Source organism: Mesocricetus auratus, unplaced genomic scaffold, assembly GCF_017639785.1.
Source record: "Mesocricetus auratus isolate SY011 unplaced genomic scaffold, BCM_Maur_2.0 Super-Scaffold_100013, whole genome shotgun sequence".
Classification (NCBI taxonomy): Eukaryota; Metazoa; Chordata; class Mammalia; order Rodentia; family Cricetidae; genus Mesocricetus; species Mesocricetus auratus.
In genome coordinates, this window is record NW_024429196.1 from 53,141,818 (window position 1) to 53,166,541 (window position 24,724).

The following is a 24,724-nucleotide window of genomic DNA, read 5'->3' on the forward strand; positions in this document are numbered from 1 at the left end:
TTGAGTTCCTGCCCTGACTTCTCTCACTGATCACTTGTGGCCTGTGACTTGTAAGGTGAAATACACCCTTTCCTTCCCAAGTAGCTTTTGGTAATGGTGTTTGTCACAGCAACATAAACCCAACTAAGATAGAAGGCTACTGATTTTTGTGAGTTAAGTTTATATCCCGTGTCTTTTTTAAAAGTGTTTTTTAGCTCCAAGAGATTTGGTCAAGTTTTTGGGGTCTTTGTTTGTTTGTTTGTTTGTTTGTTTTTCGAGACAGGGTTTCTCTATATTGTTTTGGAACCTGTCCTGGAACTCGCTCTGTAGACCAGGCTGGCCTCGAACTCACAGAGATCCACCTGCCTCTACCTCCCCAGTGCTGGGATTAAAGGCATGTGCCACCACCACCTGGCTGGGTCTTTTATATATAGAATCTTATCACCTGCTAACAGGAATACTTTGATTTCATTTTCTATTTGTATCCCTTTTGTTTCTTCATTTGTCTCATTGATCTAGCTGAGACTTAAAATACTATGCTATAGCACGATAAATAAAAGACCCAGAGACAGATATTGGGGTTTAAACTTGAAGCTGAAAATCAGAAAAGCAAAGCAGCTAGTCACTAGCTCTTACCTCTACCTCAGCTCAGAACAAAGGGGCGATCCTAAAATTGCTCCCAACTTCATTGCTCCTCAGATTCACTCAGACTGCTATGCTCTCCTCAACATGGCTAGAGACTTCTAAGACTGACTACTGAAGACCCTGCTTCTATCTTTTATAATTCTGTAGTGCTGGGATTAAAAGCATGCTTTCTGTGACTCTTATAGACTGATTCAATCTCATGTAGCCCTGGGTAGCCTTGAACTCACAGAGATCCATCTACCTTTGTCTCCTGCGTCCTGGGATTAAAGGTGTGTACCACCACTGCCTAATCTCTATAGCTTGAGGCTAACATTGCTTTCTGAGTCCTCAGGCAAGCTTTAATAAATTATAAATAATATATCATCACACTCTACTGAAAAGGTCTGCATAGAGTGGACACTCTTGTCATGTTCCTGATCTTAAAGAGAATGTTTGAGTTTTTCCCCATTTAACATGATGTTGGATATAAGTTTTTCAGAAATACCCTTTATTATGTTGAGATATGTTCCCTCTACCTATCATCTCCATGGCTCTCATTGTGAAGGATGTTTGATTCTTTTCAATGGTCTTTTCTGTGTCTACTAAGATAATCATGTGATTTTTGCCTTTGAGTCCACTCACATGATAAATTTCATTTATTGACTTACATATATTGGATCATTCCTGCATTTTTATAATGAAGCTAAACTGATCATAGTGTGTTTTTGTGATCTTTTTTATATGATTTTGAATTCAATTTGAAAGTATTTTATTGAGAATTTATACATATATTTTCACTCAGGAGATCGATTTATAATTTTTCTTTTGTTGCTACTTCTTAGCTGCTTTTAATATCAAGATAATATTGTTTTATAAAAAGAGCTTGGAAGCATTCCTTCTTTCTCTATTTTATAGAGTAACCTGAGTAGCATCGTGTTGGCTATTCTTTGAAGAGCTGGTAGAATTGTTTGGATAATGTCCTTTCCCCACCCCACCCCACCCCCACACTGAGAGATGTTTTATTATTCATTATCATAGATCTGTTTACATGATTTATCTTATTTTGGTTTGCAGCTGCCCGTTAAGCTCAGATGATGAAGCTCATGAGCACCCATGCTTTCCTATTAACCAGTTTCCCTGTCTCCTCTGCTGGATGTATAACCCACTCAGCAAAACCAAGCAACTCCACTGCTCAACAGACACCAATACTCTACTTTTGCCAAATGCTTGCATCACTGCATCTGTCTTGGCATCATCCACCATGGCTACCTTAATGAGATTTTCAACAGCTGAGCTTCCACATAATGTTAAGGACAGCATTTCACGCCTCTTATCCCAGGATAGTGACCACAACAGCTGCCAACCAGTGCATGATCCAATCTCTAAACTGCTTCTCAAACCATGCTTAATGCCATTTGTGTTTAACTGTATCCTCTGAGGAGCAGATAGAACTACAGGCAACTCCCCATGTTCGGCACTCCAGTGAATTGAGGACCCAATATCTGGTTAAAAAAATAATCTGACTAGACAAATACAGAGCTTTCTCTGTCATTATTCCCTAATAAAATGGTGATTTAAACAACATTCATCTTTTTTTTTTTGAGACAAGGTTTCTCTGTATTGTTTTGGAGGCTGTCCTGGAACTCGCTCTGTAGACCAGGCTGGCCTTGAACTCACAGAGATCCTCCTGCCTCTGCTTCCTGAGTTCTGGGATCAAAGGCATGCTCCACCAATGCCCAGCAACATTGGTCTTTATAAGAACTCTAGACACAGTACAGAGCTCACAAGAGGACTATATGTAGGTTCTACACAAATGCTGTATATACTATTTTATATAATGGACTTGAGTGTCTGTACATGTTCCCATCCATGGGGAATCCTGGAGTCAGTCCCCTACTGCTCTATCTAAACTGAAATTACAAAGATTCTTATTAGTAAACATTATTGTGTGAGGGCGAAGAGGCCTGAAAACACAGTCCCCTGACTATGCATGTGACCCAAGGTCTAAGAAAGCTCTTAGTTAGAATTGCTCCATCTCCTGATGAGCCCTGACACACCCAGTCGTTGGCTGAAAGTCACCTTTAAGTGCCCATCCTTGATTCAAATAAAGGGGCAGGTATCCAGCCCATGGGCTGGTACTTTTGAGCAAACACGCATGTGGCTGGAGCTCTGGGTGCAGAGCATCCTTGTCCACTATGGAAGAGCTACTTCTAGTAGAGCTTTCAAGCTGTTTGGAGCCACCACATGCCACAAGTTTGCTATTATGACTGTAATGAGAAAATCAGCAGGACATGAGATACTAATTTATACTCTGTTTAGAGAAGATTTTGAACTTCCCTTCTGTGGTCCAAAGGTGAAACCAGATGTCACAGAGGAAGTGGGGAGCGGTGCCCAGCGGGCACACCCCTCCCACCCACAGTGAGTTTTCCTAATGGCTGTCTGTCTTGTATCCAGCAACTGTCGCTTTAAGGGCTTTAGGGAACATTCATTCTTTATTATGACACAATATGAATAAACCACAGAGCCAAGTTCATGGAGTTAAAGTCAGGGATGCCAGGAGCCTGCTGTGGAGGGATGTGCCTTTACTACTATTTCTTCAGGGGACAGAGACAGGCTGGTGCTTTTATGAGACACCGTGATGGTTGTGTTCATTAGTAGCAAGCACTAAAAAGTTAAGTTCCCACTGTAATATGCCGTGCATGGCCTGTTTAATATGCTAAGTGTGATGGCTGCACCCCTGCAGACTTGTGCTGGGGAACATAAATATACAGGCAACTAAACTAAACAACTACCTGTGGCTATTTGAAAATGTACTTCCCCAAGAGAGACTCTGAATTTTCATTTTTATTGGCTTTTCTGTAAAAATTCTTCCAGGTGGAAATCATCTTCATATGCCTATGAACCATCACTCTTTCCTGACAAATGATGCACTGAGGCTGCTTTTTGAGCTGTGTTATTAAATCATTGTTAAATTATTGTTTAGTTACACTTGTTTTTTGTTTAACTTGATTTTGTCTACTCGTTAAAAAATTTTAAGTCTAATTTTGTGTATCAGTATGTTTTATAGACTCACAGAACCTTTAAAGAAAAACCAAGCATGGTAAGTGAAAGCATGGTTTAGATTAGGAGAAAATAAACAGATTTTTCAATTGCAAGAGAAAAGTGCCCTCCGATAATGGACACTCAGGATCTAATCCCCATCCTCAGGAAGTACCACCACTCACCCTCTTGGGCACTGCTCACAAAGTCAGTTAACACTGGTGTCTTCACACAGTTCCAATGCTCTCTCCGGTCCCACTTGTGACTCGAGCAACAACAACTAAGGCAACACCGGGAAGCCTTTTCTTTGGGACCTACCAGACACTAGTGCTGGAACACTAGCTTTTGAATCCAAAAGTCCTCATGTGTGCGATGTCCTAGTTGCCATTCTGTGAAACGTAAATGCTCACCAGTGAAGTTTCCCCAGAGCCAGTGTGACACCCTGGGATGTAGGCTCGAGAAAGATATGGCTACCAACCAATGCCTGCCCATGTCTGTCGGACAGACAGCTGTCTGTTGACAGCTCATTGTGAGCATAGGTACACAAATACACCCTCCTGCATGGGTGCACACACATGAGTGTGAAGAGAAAGAGAGGAGGGGCAGAGAGAGAGAGAGAGAGAGAGAGAGAGAGAGAGAGAGAGAGAGAGAGAGAGAGAGAGAGAGAGAGAGAGAGAGAGAGAGAGCGCACACCTGGGGCTCTCAACAGCACAAGATTAAGTCTAGCGGTGGGACAATAACTTAGTCAGGAGATTAAACATGAGATAGATGTGGATGGTGCTGAGCTCACATAGTAAACTGTTTCACAAGAAACATTTTTCTTAAACACAAGGAGCATGCTAAAAAGTAGCAACCAAAAGCCCAGTTCAGTAAATTCACACTGAAGTATCACCGTGATTTTCTCCATAAACAAGCAGCAAACACTGTTCACAGCCTGTACTCTTGGAACTCTGGCAGCACAGTGAGTCTGTCCATGTCAGTATCACTACAACTCCAATATAAACTAGGGACCACTGTTTTATCTGTGTTCTTCCCAATGACTGAAGCATTATTGTGCAATGCATAACTGAAATTTTCTTTACCTTTTTGCATTACGAGAACTCTGGTATTAAAAGCACAGACTCAGTGTGACAAGTCACACCCTCAGGGACCTCCAACCAGAACACCAGCTTTTAGGCAATGTGATCCTTGCAAAGCTTCTTCACCCTGTGGGGTCAGCTTTCTGTTCCTGTGATGAATTATCTTGTGAAGAAGAAAAGGCTATTTCAGTTCACGTTTTTTGGGGTTCCAGGCCAGGGCTTGCTGACTTGAATGCTTTGCCTTTGACATGAGCATTGCCAGTAATGATAATGAGATGCTAATTAATTATGAGACGTTACTTAATGTAATAGTTGATACTCCTAAATTTAATGGTTTGATTAGTCGTCATGGCTGGAGTCTGTGGCAGAGAAAGTTGCTTTCTTCATGGCAAATGGGAAGCAAAGAGGAAAAGGAAGAGGCTGTGGTCCCAATATTCCTCTCAAGAGCACACACACAGTGAAAAACCTTCTTCTAGTAGGCCCACCTCCAAACAGTTCAGCACTTCCCAAAGGCACCCTGGCTTGGGACAAAGTCTAAGTGCACCTTTGCAGTACGTTTAAGATCCAAATTGTAGCAAGGACTCTGTTTGGTCACCACTGTCCTGGGAAACCAGTGTCACTCTTTCCTTTCCAAGTCCAGATGCCGGTACTCCACAGGCTTCAGGGACAGCTCAGGATAGAGCTGTCACTCTTCTGGTCTTCCCCCAATTGTGATTGTCTTGCTTCAGCGCTGGTGTCAGTAGGACTGGTAAGGTTGACGGAGTTTCCCTTTTGACTTGGATTCTTTTATAAGATAAATCAGTAACCTTTCCCTAGTGTATTTCCTTGGGAACCTCTATTTTGTTGGCTGATAAAACAGGCAGCTCTTTGTGGAGTGACTCCTAAAACGGCAGGCTTTGGGGTAAGAAGCATATCAAGGGCCCAGCTGGGTGGAGCCTGTCACAGTCTCCTCCCCACCCTGCCAGCACCATGTGACCAGGGCGGGGGGGGGGGGTGGGAGTGGGGGCACTTCCTCTGCTGAGCACCTGTCCAAGCCTGGACAGAACATCACTGCCTGCTCCTTTGTTTCTCTTTGCACAGCTGAGAAAGCTCTGGGTTTTCAAAAGAAATCCTTCCTAAAACATCATGGAGAAGCAAACAATATGACAAAGAAAAGACCAAAAGATAAAAAGCACCTTCAAAGTTCTGAGGTCCACAAAAGCCATCCTTCACCCCCACCCCCCACCTGCACCCCAAGTTTGCAGGCTTGTTTGGTTTCCTGCCCTTCCAAGTCTGCCTGATCTCCTGCTCCCCTTCTCCCTGCCACACCTGTCTTTGTTTCCTCTTGCCACATAAGAAATGGAAGATGAGCAGCTGGTGTCACCGCTGAAAAACAGCAGCCCTGCCCCAAAAGATACCAGCTCAGGACTGTGCTCCCTTCCCTGGAGCAAGGGGTGTAGGGACCAGGACAAGAGAGCAGAGATTCAGAGCTGTTCTCTGCATCTGTAGCCTGCCAGTTGTCCTAGGCATGTGACAGAATTGGATGGGCCCCAGCACCCTCAGCAAGATGAAAATAACTGTGTTCCTGCTCAAGGGGACATGAAAAACGTCGTGAAATGGCACACAAGAGGTACTGAACAGCCTGACCCATGGAAAGCTGAGCCTGACTCACTGCTGTCATCACAAAGGGCAGCTGGAGCCCAGGAAGCAGACACAGAGCCTGGAGACACGGGTGAATGAGCTTTGTATGTGTGCAACTCTGGGAATTCCATGACACCCTCCCCGAGCTTTGTTCTTGGCACTCAGGCCTCCTGCCAAGCATGCGTATGCATTCACTGAGTCCTAGGCTTTTGCTTGCCTGACACACCCCTAGGAACATGAGGCAGAAAAACCGAAGAGGTAGCAGGAGAAGAACAAGCAGGAGGACTGAGCTCTCTGACAGCAAACGGAGCACTTGCAGGCATCGGGCACATGCAAGCATCACTGAAGGGTGATGAAACAGGAGAAATCTTGCATGTCGGCTTTGCTTTGAGAGCTGAGAACCCAAAGCCAAGCAGCCCAGATGAATGGGGTGCCTTTCCACGAAGCCCTTCATTGCCTCTGATTTCTTTTCACTACTGAAATCTTCCCTTCCACAGTCCCCTTCGCATCTCCTCCCCTTAATTAAAAAAAAAAAAAAGTAATGGAACACAGGGGCGCATGCTATAATCCTAGTACCCAACAGACTGATGTAGGAGGATTGCAAGCTTAAGGCCAGACTAGGGTACATAGTGAGATCCTGCCTCAAAATTAAACCTAAAACAAAATAAATAACATTACATGGAACATATTGGTGGTTTTCAATAATTAGAAAAGTTGATATCTCCCTAATACACTAGTTTATACTGCAATAAAGGGTTGAGGCAGTATCTGTTCTGGTTCCCATGGAAACTCCAGGCCTGAAGGCATGCCTACTGCATGATAGATGCTCAAAGAATGTTGGGGGATGACTAGAGAATTCAAATCGTAAGGCTGATAAAAATTTCTATTCTAGGACTTCATTAACGATGAGACATTGTTTTCATTGGGGTTTCTACTGCTCCAATGAAACACCATGACCAAGGTCACACAGGTAGGGGGCCATGACTAAAAAGTTGGGGAAGAAAGGGTTCATTCAGTTTGCAGTCTATATCACAGTTCATCATCAAAGGAAGTCAGGACAGGAACTCAATCGGCAGGATTCTGGAGGCAGGAGCTGATGTAGAGGCCATGAAGGGTGTTGCTTACTAGTTTACTCATCATGGCTTGCTCAGCCTGCTTTGTTATAGAACCCAGGACCACCAGCTCAGGGATGGCACCACCCACAATGGGCTGTTCCTCCTCCATCAATCACTAAGAAAACGCCTTACAACCCAATCTTATGGAGGAGTTTTTTCAACTGAGGTTCTCTCCTCTCAGATGACTTTAGTTTGTGTCAAGTTAACATAAAACTATCCAGCACAGACATAAATTTTACTCACTTTTCACCTATGAAGGTCAGAGAGGTAGGGGACCATAACAGCAAATGAATAAACTCTATGAAAAGCTAAGAAGGGAAAGGAGGGCCTGAAGATGTTGGTCCATGGGTAAGAGCACTTGCCAAACAAGCACAAAGAACTGAGTTTGATCCCTAGTATCCATGGAAAGAGGTGGGTGTGGCCATCTGTGATAAGTGGTAACCGAAGGACTACAGAGGGCTCACTTGCTGCCTACCTGCTTAGTGAAAAATCAGCTAGCTCCACGTTCAGTGAGAGACCTATCTCAAGAGAACAAGGCTGAGAGTGATGTAGTAGAACACCCACATCCTTCCTCTCTGCCCTCTGCATATGTGCACACATCCACCACAGAGAGAGAGAGAGAGAGAGAGAGAGAGAGGGAGAGAGAGAGGGAGAGGGAGAGGGAGAGAGAGAGAGAGAGGGAGAGGGAGGGAGGGAGGGAGAGGAGGGAGGGGGAGGGAGGGGGGATGCCCACACCAAGGAATATGAAAGATGTCTTTTAGAGTCAGTTTGGCCAGCTCAGAGCAGTTTATGGTTACCACCATCACTCAGTTGCCCTTCTGTAGCACCATTTCAACACCTGGTGGTTTTTCTGGAAGGAAGTCAGTGAGCCCTGAACTGCTTGAGACAGCAACTGGTCTTAAATCCTTAGGATGTCATGTTTTAGGAGCAGGTGTGTGACCCACAGCAGACCCATAGAGACCTGCAGGAGGGCAAGTCAACTCCAACCTTGGAACCTTGTGGAAAGGCAGCTTTTGTGATTCAGTCAGCCTCTGAGGACCACCAGCGGAGGACCCCATGAGATTTAGGGCAACTTAGCAGACCCAGAGCTAAGAAACAGAGAAACCACTTCAACTCTTTGCTCAAAGCCCGGCTGAATTTCATTTGAATCCAGATCTGCTTCTGGTCTGTTCTGCGGAAGACAATAGACTGTTCATATTTTCAACTGTTTGCTGAAGTGCCAAATGAAAGAGCTCTTTGTGGATATTACATATAATTACAGGGCAAGTAAAATATATTTATTTAGGAAGATCAAATAAAATCTGTCAACTTAAAAAATGTAACAAATTCTGGTGATAAATAATCAAGAAATGAAGAAGTTTAAAAACAGAGAGAATTAAGAGTTATGTAAGAGAACATAAACACTAGTTAACTCTTCACAGAATGAAAGTAATTACAGTCAGATGTCCAGAATAGAGGATGGAAAGATGCCCAGGAAAATGTAATTGGTCTTATGTCCTCCTAGGTCATTCTGAGAAAGTAGTAGAAGTTGTAGTAATTGTTACAACTTTATTTGAAAGTCTACACTTCAAATTACTTAAGTTAATGAGGAGCCAGAAATCTGTTGTTGGTGACCATAAAATTTGAAATCCAGTATAGGAATGCATTTTAATGTCAGCCTTATCCTCCAGGTTATAGTCTATTATTTTTGGTTATATAATTGAAACTCCTGATATACAGATAATTAGTTACAATATATATTTAAATTAAAAGGTAGCTTTGGGAATTAAGGCTACTTCTTATCATGGTGAAATAATTAATGCTAAAGTACAAGATTTATTGCATATACTTTCAAAAGTCTGGTTCAAATTTCAGTTTGGTCAAATCTGGTTTCACTGGGGAACAGATACAGACTCCCCTCAGTTATACGAGTAACTCTAGCCCCTGGCCCAGTGACAGGATATCATATAATTTTAATGAACTAATGAGTTATTGCTGAATTAACCTTCACTTTTTATTTTACTTTTCTTCCTTTGAACTTATAAAACCATTTAATTCTTGACAAACTACAGGAAAAATCTGAAAGTCAATATGGATTTCAGAGAGTAGCATCAATAATTAAGGCAACTTTTGGTTCAACATAAGCAGGGTAGTATCCAACTATGATGAGGTGAATAACTAAGGTAGATATGAATTGTTCGTATCTATAGGTAGACAGCTATTCAGTTAAGAAGGAATCAAATAACAAGTTCTTCAGCCAATTAACACATGATTATTGGGCAGAAGATGTCTGTACATATTAATAATACACCAGTCAGCTCCGGCTGCATAGCAAAATACCACTGAATGAATGAACCAAACAACAGTTACTGGTTTTCCTATATTTATGGAGATTCAAACTCAATGTGTAAGGCTAATTTCTCCTGAGGACTCACCCTTTGTCCTCATACGGCCTTCTTTATGTGTATGAGAAGAGAGACAGAAAGATCTCGCTGGTATCACTCCTTCTTCTATAGGACAGCAATCCTGTGAGTTTAGGGTTATGGTTTCATTTAACCTTAGTCAGCTCCTTAAGAACTCTATAATAAAATACAGTTAAGGATTCAACATATAACCTTAATCTAAGTATAACTCAGTGTATAGTACCTGGCATGATATATTTCACAATGTCATTTTTAGAATCCCTAAATACCTCACAGATATATCTGTCAAATTATTCAGAATTTAAATTTGTTTTATGCTGTATGTTAAATCAGTAGAGAATCCTTCACACAAAGGAGATTGTCAAATTATTGTCATGTCCTTCAGCTTAGTCATGAAAGTAGCACACAGGCTATATGAATAATATATAGGGCTCTCATCATCTCAAAGTAATGATTTATTGTATATTTAAGCATTTGTTTTAGAATCTTATTTTTAGCAACTGATGAGTTCTGCAATAAAATTTATATCCGAAAAATAAGTATCTCATAATAAATTAACTCCTAGAGTTTTGCAATTAAACACTGTGCTTAGTAGATATTTGAAAACAGAATTTTAATTCATAAAAATTGGATGGAAGAGGCTGTAGACCCTATGAGCACTGTGATTTGAATGTAAAATGTTTCCCATAGGCTTGTATGTTTGGACACCTGGCCACCAGCTGGTGACGCTGTTTGGGGAAGGCTGGAGAACCTTTAGGAGGCAGATTCTTGCTGGAGGAAGAGGGTCAGTGGTAGCAAGGCTTGGAGTTTTGCAGCCAGCTGCACTTCCTGGTCTCTGTCTGATCTGTGGCTGTAGGTGCAGTGTGTCCAGCTGGCCTCAGGCTCCTGTCACCATGCCTTCTGTACCATGAGGAAAGAATGCATCTCCTTGAACTGTTGAGAACTCTTTTGCTGCAGCAACGAGAAAAGAAGCTGGCCCACATGCATATATGCTTGAGAAAAGACAGCCCAGTGCCAGCGCTTTGTGGAGATGTGAGGTGCCACAACCAGCATACAAAATCCAGGGAGCCATTCCTAGTCAAACCACCACCACTAGTATTAGTGTGTGTTTTCTATTTTACCTCATCATACAATGAACTTTAAAGGCAAGGCTCATATATTTGAATGCTTGATCATTAGGTGAGAAAGATCAGGTGTTGGAGAAAGTGTGGCACTGGGAATAGTTTTCATGCTTTCAGAAGTCCAAGTCTGTCCCAGAGTCTTGCTTATGGATGTCCTGCCCGATCCCACAGCTGTTTAGCCCCAAATAAACACACAGAGACATATGTTAATTATAAACTTCTTGGATGATGACTTAAGCTTCTGACTGGCTAGCTCTCTTTTAATTATGAACCCGTAACTATTAATCTATGTATTTACATATGGTCTTGGTTAATGGAGAATGCCCAGACATGTTACTCCTTTGGCAGCTACATGGCATCTCGCTGGCTGCTCCTCTCTGCCTCTTCTCCCCAGAATTCTCCACATCTGGTAGTCCTGCCTATACTTCCTCCCTGACTACTGACCAGTCAGTGATTTATTCATCAGCCAATGAGAGAAATATTTATACAGAAGGACATTTCCCCATCACTTGTTCTTCCTGTTACCTGTGGATCTGGATGTAGAAGTCTCAACTCCTTCTTCTATACTGTGTCTGCCTACCTGCCACCATGCTTCCCTTCAAACTTCCTCCATAAGAGTTGCCATAGTCATAGTGTCTCTTCACCACAATAGAACACTATGACACTGGTTAAATAATGATGGTGTGCAGTGACATACCAATAACTAGAATAAGAACTGCGAAAGCATATCACACATTGATATTGATCATTGCCCCAAATACATTGTACTAAAAGAGTACAATGTTATGCTTTCCTCCAGGCAATAGAAGTCAATGAAAACAATATTAAGGAGGAATGAGAAATGTCAAAATGACAGTGAGGGAGTATGCATGCATAAGGCAGTATGTAATGCCCAGTTCAACAGGCAAGATGGGAATGTGTTCACCTGAAAGTCAAGGAGGACAATAATTCAGCATATGCCTTAGGACTGGCAACGGCTTGGGATTTTGATGACTCTTTTGGTGAAGTGTGATTTTGTAAATGAGGAGAGAACCTGGAGGATCTCAGTGATGTAGATCAGCAACAAGATTAGATTTGGAGAACACTAATACAATCAAGAGGGAGTAAGGAAAAGGGAACAAGAGGAAAGGGGATCTTGTCTAGGTCACTCGATGAAAATTTGACAATATCTGTGTTGTTTTAGAATTTCTTGTAGCAAAAACAAAATGATAGGAAGCCAAAGCTTTTTAGTATGGATGGCATTTAAAACAGGGATGAAAGATAGGGAGATAAAGGAGAGCCCCACCTTGCCACATGCTCTCAAGGAAAGAATGCTTATCAGGCAGGAGGGTTTCTACTGGAGCAGCCAAAGTTGCCTGCGTGGGGGACCATCTGGGGAGACTGATAGCTCCATATTCAGTTGTGGATTAATTGGTCCTAATGTACAGGATAGTTGAAATTCAGTGGATCTGGAAGCAGTTGTGCCTTGGTTTCTGGTATCCCCAGTACCACTGAAGCAGTGGGTAACAGGTGATGGATATAGAGGTAGAGTGGTCCAGGACTATCTGGAACAGTGGGTAATAGATGTTGTATATGAAGGTTGAGTGGTTCAAAATCATAGGAGCAGTGGGTAGCAGATGATGAATATGGAGGTAGAGTGGTCCAAGACTATCTGGATCAGTGGGTAACAGATGACAGATGTAGAGATGGAATGATGCAGATGAAAGCAGCCCCTCAGTTATAAAACATAAGCAACCCCAACGAATTCACTGGATCGACCATTGAGTCTTTGATGGAATCATATTTTGGTCTAGTGGTCACTACCTGGGGTGAGCAGACATTTGTTCACATCAACCAAGGAAAAGTCCATGCAACGAAGAATGAGCATGGTTCATCAAGAAGAAGAGCGATTGTATGGAGACACCTCTGGAAGTATAAACGAGAACTGATGCCTGGGCAACTCAGACAAGAGGAACATTCATTGAATATAGTTTTCTCCTGATTTTACTTCATAATCTCTATTTTTAAAAGAATCTATAAGTCTGTGGCTGTTGTTTAATATTAAAGATGTGTTAATTCTTTTATGCTATGGAATATTTGTTTAATAATGCAAAGGTATGTTGCATTCTTTTATGTTACACTTGTTTAACTCTGTAAAGCTGTGTTGCTTTGCCTGTCTAAAATATCTGATTGGTCGAATAAAGAGTTGAATGGCCAATACCTAGTCAGGAGAGAGAAGTAGATGGGAGGTGGGGCTAGCAGGCAAAGAGAATAAATAACAAAAGGTGAGAAAAGAGGGAGGAGTGAAAAAGGAAGCGAGGAGGAGCCTGGCACCCAACCACACAACCAGCCAAGAAGCAAGCAGGGAAGAAAGATATATAGAATAAAGAAATGTAAAAAGTCCAGAGACAAAACATAGAAGAACAAAAACAGATTAATTTAAGTTCATAAAAACTGGCTAGGACTAAGCCAAGCTAAGGCCAGGCATTCACAATTAAAAATAAGTCTCTGTGAATTTACATGGGAGCTGGGTGGCAGGGCCCCAAAAGAGTAAAAAAATCAGCTATATTTTGGCACCCAACGTGGGGCTCCAATTTACACTGGGCCTGGAAAAACTAGAAAAACAAAAACAAAAACAAAAACAAAAAATAACAAAAAAAACCCCAACCCAAACAAACAAACAAGCAAACAGGCAAAAAACACCATACTCACCTACTTTAAGAAGTTCTAATGGATAAGTAGAACAAAAACTAAGTAAAAACACCCACCTGGGGGGCTGAATGTAATTCTTGGTCACCTACCTCCAACCTGGCCTGCCATCTTTAGGCTTGGCTTTCACAGGATCCCAAAACTGGAGGAGCCATCCATAAAACCATGGCAAAGGTCCTTGCTGAGCAGTCAAAAAAAAAAAAAAAAGACTAGATATACCCAGTAAACAACTCCAGATGGAAAAAAAACCCTCTAAACAGGTTCCCTTACTCAGGGACTTTTCTTAGCCCTTGTTGCATGTGATACTATCTGGACCTGTTTTGCACAGTCTCGTTAGGAGCCACTGATTCTAAAACTGCCTGGAGTTGCTTTTCCATCGTCAGGTTGGAAGCCACATTGTGTAAGTGCTTTTCCTCTTTACAAAATAATAAAACAATCCCGTTATCCATTGTGTGACTACATATGTCAAGTTTTAATTGCCTTAATCCTTACTATTTCTAGAATTAGTTAAAAGTTTTTCTGAAATCTGTGCCCTCACTCAGCTAATTGTGGAGATTAGGCATATTCTTGTCCAAATGATTTGTACTTTTCATCATCAGAATGTTCGAAATGGCAGATTGGCATGCTAGTGAGTTACAGACTATCCTGAGTCAAACCCTTCATGTTAAAAGTGAAATAGGATACAGCATGATGGGATGGGAAACATCAGGTTGAATCACCTGTAATAAAAGGCAAAAGTTTCTGTCTGGGGTGCAGTGGAATCTCAGTTTTCACCCAGTAGGTGCTGGGGACATAGTGACAAACACTATGAAGTCTGTCCTGCCCTAACCAAGTTTAGACATACAGGCGAGAGGCAGGAGACAGTCAGGCAAATGGGTCAGTGCTGATTCACAAGTGCTGGAGGAGGAAGGCCAAGGCCATGAGGCCTTCAGCAAGGAGGCAAGAAAAAGCTCCAGGTGCGGAGAAAAACCAGGATGGGGCTGGGCGATGGGTGAACAGAGCACACAGCAGGCCAGCGTTTACAAATGTGGACTTTACTCCAGGCATACCAGGAGGCTGGGCTCATAACTGCCTTTCACCAGGAGAATTAAACACACACATTCAGAGTATCATCAGGAGACTGCTGTAGTTGGCTCTGAAGTCTCGTAGGCTTGTCTGGGATCTTCGGGGAGTGCAGGAGATGCTGGATTGACTGGGAGTCTGGAAGCTGAAGAAGCATCAGTGTGGGTTGAGAGGAGGAAGACACCACCGGATGCCCAGTCTTAGCTTCACAGAGGGGCAGGAGACAGTACTGCTGAGGGGCTCCTTCAGGGACTCTCTTGTCTAACAGACTTTGTACAATGCCCGACAGACCATGACAAGCAATTAGATGTTACCTGATGGTTCATGCTGCACCTCAAGTATTAGGTGGTTGCCTGTTATGTGGTTGCCTAGCTTTGAATGAAGGTCTGAATGGAATTCCCCAGTTGGTTCTGAATTTCATGTACATATACATCTTTTTTGATTTCGACCTATTTGATTTGTGATTTAAAAAAAATCAAGAGGAAGGGGCTCATGAGTCCCTACCCCTAAAGTCAGTTTTCTTCAATGATGTGGCTCCCAATAGGTCAGCCATACTACAGCACAAAAAAGAACATTTGAAATTTGAGGTATGGAAGGGAGTTGGAGGTCAAGAGAAAGAAGAAAGATAGTAAGAGCCAGTGGGGATGTAAAACACCAAGGAAACAGCGTCTTCTAGAGTGAGGACACACATTCGGACTCTTAGAGAGCATGGCAGCAGTCACAGAGGCTGCAGGTCCAAACCAGATGGGGTCCCAGCACTGAGAAGGGAAGTAGATATGAGACCCATCCCTAAACCAGAAGCTATCTCCAGTTGACAGTAGCTCACAATGGATAAATTAGTTCTATCCTGTAGAGTCTCACTGGGTATACGAACCACACTTAAAGGAGGCCCCACACCCAGCAGTAGACGGCCAACACAAAACAAACTCAGAGTATTTTTGGTGGGTTTTCTTTTTTGACTCATAATTCTTTTGCCACTTACCATTCCTTTTTTTTTTTGTTTGTTTATCTACTATGGTTCTAATTTTGTGTTTTTATGAGTTTTGTGTGTGCCTGTATGTGTATCTCACGTGTGTACGTGTTTCCAGTGGTTTTTCTCTGTTTTTGTTTTCTGTTTGTATTGTTTAGTTAGATTTTTCCCCTCTTTGTCTGTTTGCTATGTTTTATTCTTGTTTGTTTGTTTTTATAGTGTTTGTTTGTTTTGGTTAGGTTTGTCTTACCTCAGGGTCTGTTTGTTTTGTTTTATTCTGGTTTGCTTGTTTTTATATTCTGCTTGTTTTTCTTTGTTAGTTTTTTCCCTGTTTGTCTGTTTGCTTTGTTTAATTCTGGTTTGTTTGTTTTTATATTTGCCTATTTGTTTTCTAAAGAGAAAGAAAAGGAGACATAGAGTTGTGGTGAGTGAGAAGTTGGGAGGGTTTGGGAGGGCTTGAGGGAGGGGAAACAATGCCAAGAATATACTGTATGAAACAAATTATTGTCAATAAAAATGTATCTGTAAGAGAAAAATAAAAATGAAAAAAAGACACAAAGTAGAGGAAGGGGGTGAAGAGAGAGAGAGGTGAATCTGGAGGAGTAGAAGTGGATGGTAAATATGATCAAAATATATTGTATGAAATATCAAAGAATTGATAAAATGATTATATCAAAAGATGTAGCTACAGTTGAACTGTATTAATAAAATATATTTCCTTTATGTGTAACTCTTATCATTATCTTATCTTTTTGTCATTAAATACTTTCTAATATATGGCTTCTAATAACTCATTAATGGATCATAATTGTATTGTTTTTATTAAATATTTGTCTTAGAACCAATTTTATCTATTAAATGTCACATTGAATGTCTTTGTAAATAAAAGTGCTTCCTGAATCACTAACAAAAATTAAATGTTCCATATATTTAAAATATTGGTTAAAATATACAATAAAGTTGTATATTTGTATTATATGTGGTCTTGTTTTGACCTGATAATGTCATATTTCTTATCTAATTAGAACTCACAAGACAATTAAAAAAAACCTCATCAGTAGTAAGGGAAGAGCCCTCATCGAACAGATGGTGGTCCTGTCGTTTTCTATCTCATCAGTTTGGGTTTTGACCGTAGGGAAACCCCAGATTCTGTCCAGTGGGAGTCACCGTCTTCAGCCCCACCTCTCATTCACACCTTCAGTTTCCCTAGTTAGTATTCCGTCTTTCACTAGTGATCTATTTCTAATTTTAAGACATTGGAAAGGGAAAGTTGAAAATTGACTATTTATACATGTCAGAAGATAAACACCATTGAAATTTTAAAAAGTGGTGCTCAAGAGAAAGAAGCCAGCCGGGCGGTGGTGGCGCACACCTTTAATCCCAGCACTCGGAAGGCAGAGGCAGGTGGATCTCTATGAGTTCGAGGCCAGGCTGGACCGACAGCCTCCAAAACAATACAGAGAAACCCTGTCTCGTAAATACCAAAAAAAAAAAAAAAAAAAAAAAGAAGCCATAAGACAGAGCTTGGGTGGAAGGAATTTTTTTATTGAGGGAAAGTGAATGGAAAAAGAGGGCGAGGAGAAGGGCGACCATGACCATCCTCTGGGGATGGGAGAGGCAGAAGAGAAGAGGGAGGCAGAGGGGGGAGAGAGAAAGAAGGAGAAACAGAGACAGGCAGAGAAACAGAGAGAGAGAGACAGAGAGAGAGAGAGAGAGAGAGAGAGAGAGAGAGAGAGAGAGAGAGAGAGAGAGAGAGAGAGAGAGAGAGAGAAATACAGGGAGAAGACAGGAGGTGAGCAGGGCCCTTTTAAAAGGGAACACAGTGAATGTGCATAGGTGGTGCTCTTAGTGACTGTAGCTAAGGGCATATCCTATCAGAACCCCAAGGGCAGGCCAGTAGAGATGCCTAAATACTAACAAACACACCAACTCCAAATTTATCAAAATTCTTCCCGAAGCCACAGAGAAAAATCCAATTTGTATTTAAACAATCTGTAACATGAAGTTTTGAGTCAGGTTTGGGACATGGCTGTGTGCTGTTGAGGCTTGCTAGGGGGCAAACTTTAGTAGAACCACTGAATCCAACACAGTTCAAAGACCATGGAGACAGAGAATGCCCTAAAATTTTGATGACACAGAGACGGTAGGTGGCACTACCCAGGTTCTGCCTGATGCTCTTCACCTAAGCACCTATCACACCTCCCCAGAATTTTAGAGTCAACTTTAAGGACTAATACAATTTTCATGACATAAAGAGCATTCCAGAAACAACAGAATCCCTTGTGTCGTGGGCAGTACTACTTACTCTAGGTCTGTGGCTCTGGGGTAATGACCTAACACAAGCTCTGTTTCCTCACCACAGATAGCAGGGAGCATGTATACACGCATGCTACCTGGTTTTATTGCAACCATAGATATACAGTGGGCATATTAATGAGCTCACCAGAAAGTCCTATATGGAATCCACTGCATACAAATCTCACTTGTCACAGCTTGTGAAGCGGATGTGTAGCCCTACCCTGGGCCTCCTCACTACAGAGTGAGGAAAAGGGACAGTAGAGTCTTAGGCTTGTGCCAGAGCCTGTTCTAGTCCAAACAATAGCTCTTGAATAAGAGCCAAGAGCCAGAGCCTCATGGTTAAGTAGGTAGGTCCCGCTCTCCAGTTTGTTTTCATTCCTGTGCTGTTTCTTTGAGCTGAGTGTGGAGTGTGCTTAGCAGTAGTTAATGATAAGTCAGAGTTGAGCATTAGTCTTGGACCACAGAATACCACCTAAATTCAGAGGGAACATTTGGTCTCCCTCTGTGAGTAAACATATAGACATCAGGCCATGGGGACAGGGGCAAACATTTGGTGCCATTCTGAAATAAGTGATGTGGGTTTGCGGCCATGACAGCTAAGTAATGCATACAGAGAACAATCAATAAGACTGGACAGCAACAGGCATTAAGGGCCCCGACTTTCTAGTTCAAAGTGTTTCTGGTCCAACGTAATTTACTTCAGGACTTTTCACCCGTGATTGTGAAACCTAAGATCTCCCTAATCACATTTTGGGGGGGGGGGTTGAGACAGGGTTTCTCTGGGGCTTTGGAGGCTGTCCTGGAACTCTCTCTGTAGACCAGGCTGGCCTCGAACTCACAGAGATCCGCCTGCTTCTACCTCCTGAGTGCAGCTCCCTAATCACATTTAATCAAATGGTCTTAGAGAACATAAATAACACAAACCTCCCTCCCTCCCTCCCTCCCCCCCTCTGTGTGTGTGTGTGTGTGTGTGTATGATTTGATATTGCTGTTCAACTCTTTGTCACAACGATTAACAATTCCCATCCCTTCCCAGAAAACTCAACATTTTTGCAAGTTTTCTATAGGTATTCTAACCAGGCAAAGTGGGCATCATTGCATTTATTCAGCCAAGTGTTAAGTAGCATGGGTCCAACTCCCCAGTAATTTTTTTGAGCCAGTCTGGGTCTTAGGTCCTTAAACTTGTGTTCTTCCATCATCCATAAAAGGAGAGACAGTATATCCTGAAGTCAAGCTGTTGGCTTATCACTGGCTACTTGCATTTGTACATAACCCTAACTCCAGGAAGGGAAAAAATCCCCAGAGGAGCCATGCCAAAGGGTGTGGGCAATGAATAAAGGAAGAGAAAAGATCCTGTAAGGAAACTGCTGTCTGCCTTGATTCACTGCCACCCATGTGTCAAATGTTGCTGCTATTCTTTAGACCTCTGCAGCAAGGGGTTCTGGATTCCTGATGATTGCTTCACCATGAGGTTAAACTGAAAATCATGACTTTTGTCTTCTGCATGGCCAACACCCAACCACACCCCTTGCTCTGACTTGGGGTCAGCCTGAGGATGCAGGCACAGGGCAAGGGTCACCTCCTCCATATTCTGTGCTCTCAAGGCTTGATTTTCCTTTTCTCAGGGCTGACGGTGATGACGGAACTCATGGAGAGGGTGATGGTGAAAAAGAGAAGATAAATGAAGCAAGAAAAGAGATCATTTAGAATTTGCTTGGAAAGGACGTATCTGGCACCATTTCTACAGAAGCTGGCCCAGCTTTCCCATGAAAGTGCTAGGCAAAGATGAAGAACTTCCACTCTCCCAACTCTCTGCTGTGGGTCCTTACTCTTTTTTGGTGTCAAAGGAAGAACTGACCCAAAGCTCCGGGCAGCCCCTGTGAGGCTGAAGAGGGCCTAGATAGGCTCCTGGCACTGAGAAATCCACTTAGGGTACACTTAATCACCCATGTAATCTTGGCTTAGTTACTGTGATGCTGTGTAGCAAGTGCCCAACCCAATAGAGTTTCCATTGTCTCTCATTGAGAAGACTAGACCTTCTGCTTTGAAGCCTCATTTTCTGTAGTCTAACTCTCGGTCAGTCACAGTCTGAAGCAGCAAATGGAAAAGCCCCAGGATTAACAACTCATGTTCCAAACAGTGGACCACCGTGTTGCCAGTACGCTGCTCCACCCAGGATGTGACTCATCTTGTGTCCAGTGGGTCCACACTGTATATAATGAGGTTATCATTGCACCACAGTGCTAATGTTCAGACTACCCTTCACAATGGCCCCAAGGGTAAAAGTAATGATGCTACAAGTTGAAACATGCCAAAGAGACTCTAAGAAGTGTTTCCTGTAAGATAAGGGAATTCTTGATTTAGAGGGATGAAAAACCCAAGGTAAAGGCAAATCTTCTTTCCATGATATCATAAGGAAGGAGAAATTACACTGTTATAATTGCCTACTGTCTTGCTAATTATTGTTATCTACACTTTGTTGTAGGCACATCTGTAGGGACGGATGTAAAGGGGAAAGTGTTTTAATATGGGGTTCAGTGCAGTCTGTACTTTTAAACAGGGATGGGGGAGTGGGCACTTTTTCCCATTGAGAAGCAGTTGGTGTCATTGTCAGGGGCCACCCTGTCTCCTAGCCCGGGTCCTGCCACTTTTGCTCAGGTAGGTGCACTCCTGTGTGTGGGAGACCTGTTAAAGGCATTCCTTTCACTCACCATCGAAACAATCACTCCCACTGGCCCACAGTTTCATGCCTAGACTTCCACATCCTCTTTTCAAGGTGTTATTGGGTCACTTTCTTCTTTTGGCTCCTCCTTTTAAAGTCTAGTTTTGTCGCTGTGAAAACATATAGAAAACCTTACCCTCACAACCAGTTTTACGTAGATACTTCAGTAGTGTGTGTTCACATTGCTGAAAAACAGAACTACATCCTCTTTTCAAATCATGAACATCCCCAAGAAAGACTGCATATGAGTCCCTGGATAGAAGGTGGTGGAGCTTTTAAATAAATGGGCAGTGGGAATGGGGGAGTGCTGGAAAACAGCAGTAGTCAGGGAGTGTTGGCAAAAATGGGGGTTCCACAGGCTACCTTCTGGCCTGCTCCCCATCTAGACCACACAATTTCAGTGCTGCCCCCACCAAAGACAAGGGGCACATGTAAGAGAACAATATTGCTATTGATCATTTGCACATGATCAGTAAAACAGGGTACAAACCACCGTGGAAAACATTTTGCCAAAGATAAAAGAAAAACAGTGCTTTTATAGTTTATAACCATTTCCTTCACAAGCTAAATATTCACCACACTCGAGCATATCACCAAACACAATGCATTTCCTAGAACTAAAATTATCTAACTGAAATGGTCCAAGATAACAAAGTCACCAGCACAGTTTCTGATCTGCTTTCCAATATGGTGACAAATGCTTGAGAAAAATTAAAAAGAGGAAAGGTTATTTGGCTGGTGATTTGAGGTTTCAGCCTGTGGTCAGTTGGCATTGTTACCTCTGGTGAGGCAGCACTTTCTGGCAGATCATGTGGTGAAGGGAGTCTTTCCACCATTCCATGGGAACCAGGAAAGCACAGAGAAAGAGGGTAGTTGGGTGTCCAATATCCATCAAGTACAGCATCCCCCAATTTAACTTCTTTTCGCTGGGGTCCACCTCCTACAGGTTCCACTATCTCCCCTTAGCACCTGTAGGCTGGAGACCACCTCCTACAGGCTCTGCTATCTCCTCTTAGCACCTGTAGGTGGGAGATAAGACACCAACAAAGGGACATTTGTGAGCATTCAAATTCTAAATTATAACAAAGACTAAATTCAGGTTTGTCTTTCACCTACTGATAGCAGCTGCTTCCTAGACACCACAGCTGGGAATGAATGACATAACCATCAAAGAACTTCTAGATCTTTAAACATGTTGTCCCTGCTTGTATTGTGAGTCTTTATCTTAACCATTTCAAGTGTAGAATTCACTAGCATGAAGCACACTCACCTTGTTGAGCGATCATCACCATCATCCACTTCTGGAACCTTGCACCTTCCCAAATGGAAAAAACACTGCTCCCCTGAAACACCAACTCTGTTTGCCTTTCCCAGCCCCTGTCATCACCTTCTACTTAGTCCTCTATGAGTTTGCCACTGTGGATAGCTTTTGTGAATGGAACCACATGGTATTTGTCCTTTTGTGATTGGTTTGTTTCTCTGATTAGAATATCTTCAAGGTCCATTTGTGTTATGATATATGTCAGAATCTTTCTTTTTTAAGACTGAATGCTACTCTGTTGCATGTATACACTACATTTTACGAATCTATTATATGTTGTGTCCACCTTTTAGCCTCTGTGAATGATGCTGGCACAGATATGGGTGTCCACAGAACTTTGCACTGCCTGAATTGCTTGAATGCTGTAACCATGGACAGATTATAAGAAGGCTCTTAGTGACTCTTTCAGCTATGCTGCCTGGGCCCTGACATTGTGGTTTGGAGTCTGTTTGCTCTTATGGTGACCTTTGGCCTCAGAGCTGGTCATCAGAGTAGGTGCTGGGGCCAAACCTGAGAGTTTCGTGCTCAAATTCTATGAAGGGGTTGACTCCAAGCTGTGATTCTGGCAAGAATCAGTACCATGATTGAAAGCCATAGTAGGTGAAGCTTTGGCAAGATGCTGAAGTTTTCTTAAAGTGATAGGTCTACATAGGTCTAGAAGCCTCTATAATCCCAGACCTGGGTCAGCACTGTCAGAAGAGAGACTCCAAAGGTCCCAGATATTCTAATGAACAAGAATGTAGGACCACAGGACCTACAGACAAAAAAGCATTTATAAATTTTTTCTAAAACTTGTTGTTTGAAAAAAAATGAAATGTGTGTTAAGTATATATAAGTCATGGTGATTTTGAGTTGGTGGAATTTTGCCTTGTTCCCGTGTGGAAACGTGTACCTCAGCAAGTGAGCCTTTGGTTTGGTTTCACAGCCTTGTTCTCAGGCCAGTCCACAGGCTAGTGATGCCACCACGCTGTTCAGTTCTTTCCTGCGGATTGTTGGTATTTGGTCTCTTATGGGAAGCATTTATCTCTTCAGCATCTTTTTTCTCCACCCTGTAATCAATAGTCCTAACTGTGACCAACTCTCCCCCTCCTCTGTGGCTCTCTGTGGTGTGCGATGAGGGAAAAGGTTTATGTCACTCAGACAGATTCTGGTCAGTCCCTGTCTCTTCCTGTCTTCATATAATTATCTGAGGACATGTCACGTGTGTTCCAGTGGTGAGTCATGACATACACCTTGTGTGGGGAAGAAGATTGGAAAAGAGTATGAGGTATAGCAGAAAGGAAGCCTGAAACTCAAATCAAATCCTATCCTGCCCTCTTCTTTTCTTGGTTTTGAGACAGGGATTCTCTGTGCAGCCCTGGTTGTCCTGGAACTTTCTCTGTATACCAGATTGGCCCTAAACTCAGAAACTCACCTGCCTCTGCCTCCTGAGTGCTGGGATTAAAGGTGTGTGCCCCACCGCTGCCAGGCAACACTAACTGCTAAACAACAAATGAAAGCTGAGCATGCTGTCCTCTGAACATCGTGACTGCCATTCCTAATGTCACACCAAGCTATCTAGTATGACTTGACTAAAATGGTTAGCACCTTAGTGACCTCATTAAGTCCTAATTAAGTCTTACCAAGCAGCAGACATAAGGAATGCTATGAATAAGCAGCAGCAAGTTTTCCCTCCCTCCATTAATATCCTCCTGAGAAGGAACAGTACCTGATTCCAGGGAGACCCCAAAGGGACAAGCCAGGCTCTGCAGGAATGAGAGTGAGGCTCCAACCTTGGTGTCTCCCGGTGTTTCCCTGGCTGGCTCAGAATCCTGTGAAAACAGAGTGGTCTGTTGCTGTGAGCAAAATGCTGAGTGTTCTCAGGAGGCGACTGATCTGCAACCCATGTGCTGCCTTGCTTGGAACTGTAGTTGGAGGCCCTCCTGAGTGACTCTGCCATTGTTGGGTCTCAGGTCCTGGGCCAGTCTGTGACACTTCTCTAGAATACACAATGTGTCTGTGTTCACTCTGCAGTTTCCACGCCTTGCTGCTGAGCAATATAATCACCTGCACCCCAAACCTCCCTGCCGCTGAGCACCAGGTGGCCTCTTGACAGGGAAGAGGAGGTACAGGTGCATTGTTAGCATATTTTCCAGAGCAATTACTTTTATCAGCTTGGCTTTCTTGTTATAGAATGCAGTCCTTGGCAGGAAGTCACAGGTCTGTTGACTCTGCAAGTAAGATAAACAAACCTCCTTTGACACACAGAACAGCAGCATCTGAGATTTCCCTCCACCTGCCTGGAGCAGGGCAGTAAGTCCAGTGGAGCAAAGGGTTGGGCTTTAAAATGTATGAAGCAAAAGTCAGGCTTACTTATATGATGCCACCTTATCAGCAGCAAGGAGTAGACCACATTTGCCTCACCAAGGGACAACTCAAGGCAGGAAGAAAGGTGCTCAGAGATAGGGCTGGGCCACTGCCCAGGAGCAAATGTGAGATTGAATGGGCTGTTTCAAATGGGTCCTGTCTCCTATGTAAAGGAGTTATCTGTGAAGTTGAAAGACAATAGAAGCATTTTGCCAGCTGTTCAGCTGATCAATGCAAACAAAGCTTAGATGTACAGTGATTTAAAAAAAAAATAGCCTCCTCCCCTTCTGGTATCATTTTAAATTAGCTCAATGAGGATTAAAAGTAGCCCTCTCTTG

At 42.7% G+C, this 24,724-nt stretch overlaps 1 long non-coding RNA gene across 1 annotated transcript; it reads right to left on the reverse strand.

The window, feature by feature from the left end:
• Positions 1-21,223: 21,223 nt before the first annotated feature.
• On the reverse strand, positions 21,224-24,047 carry LOC121143762. Its single transcript, XR_005881086.1, has 2 exons — positions 23,749-24,047; positions 21,224-21,738 (listed from the first exon to the last, which is right to left on the reverse strand). It is a non-coding gene; the product is annotated as an uncharacterized LOC121143762 (long non-coding RNA).
• Between the last annotated feature and the right edge of the window lie 677 nt (positions 24,048-24,724).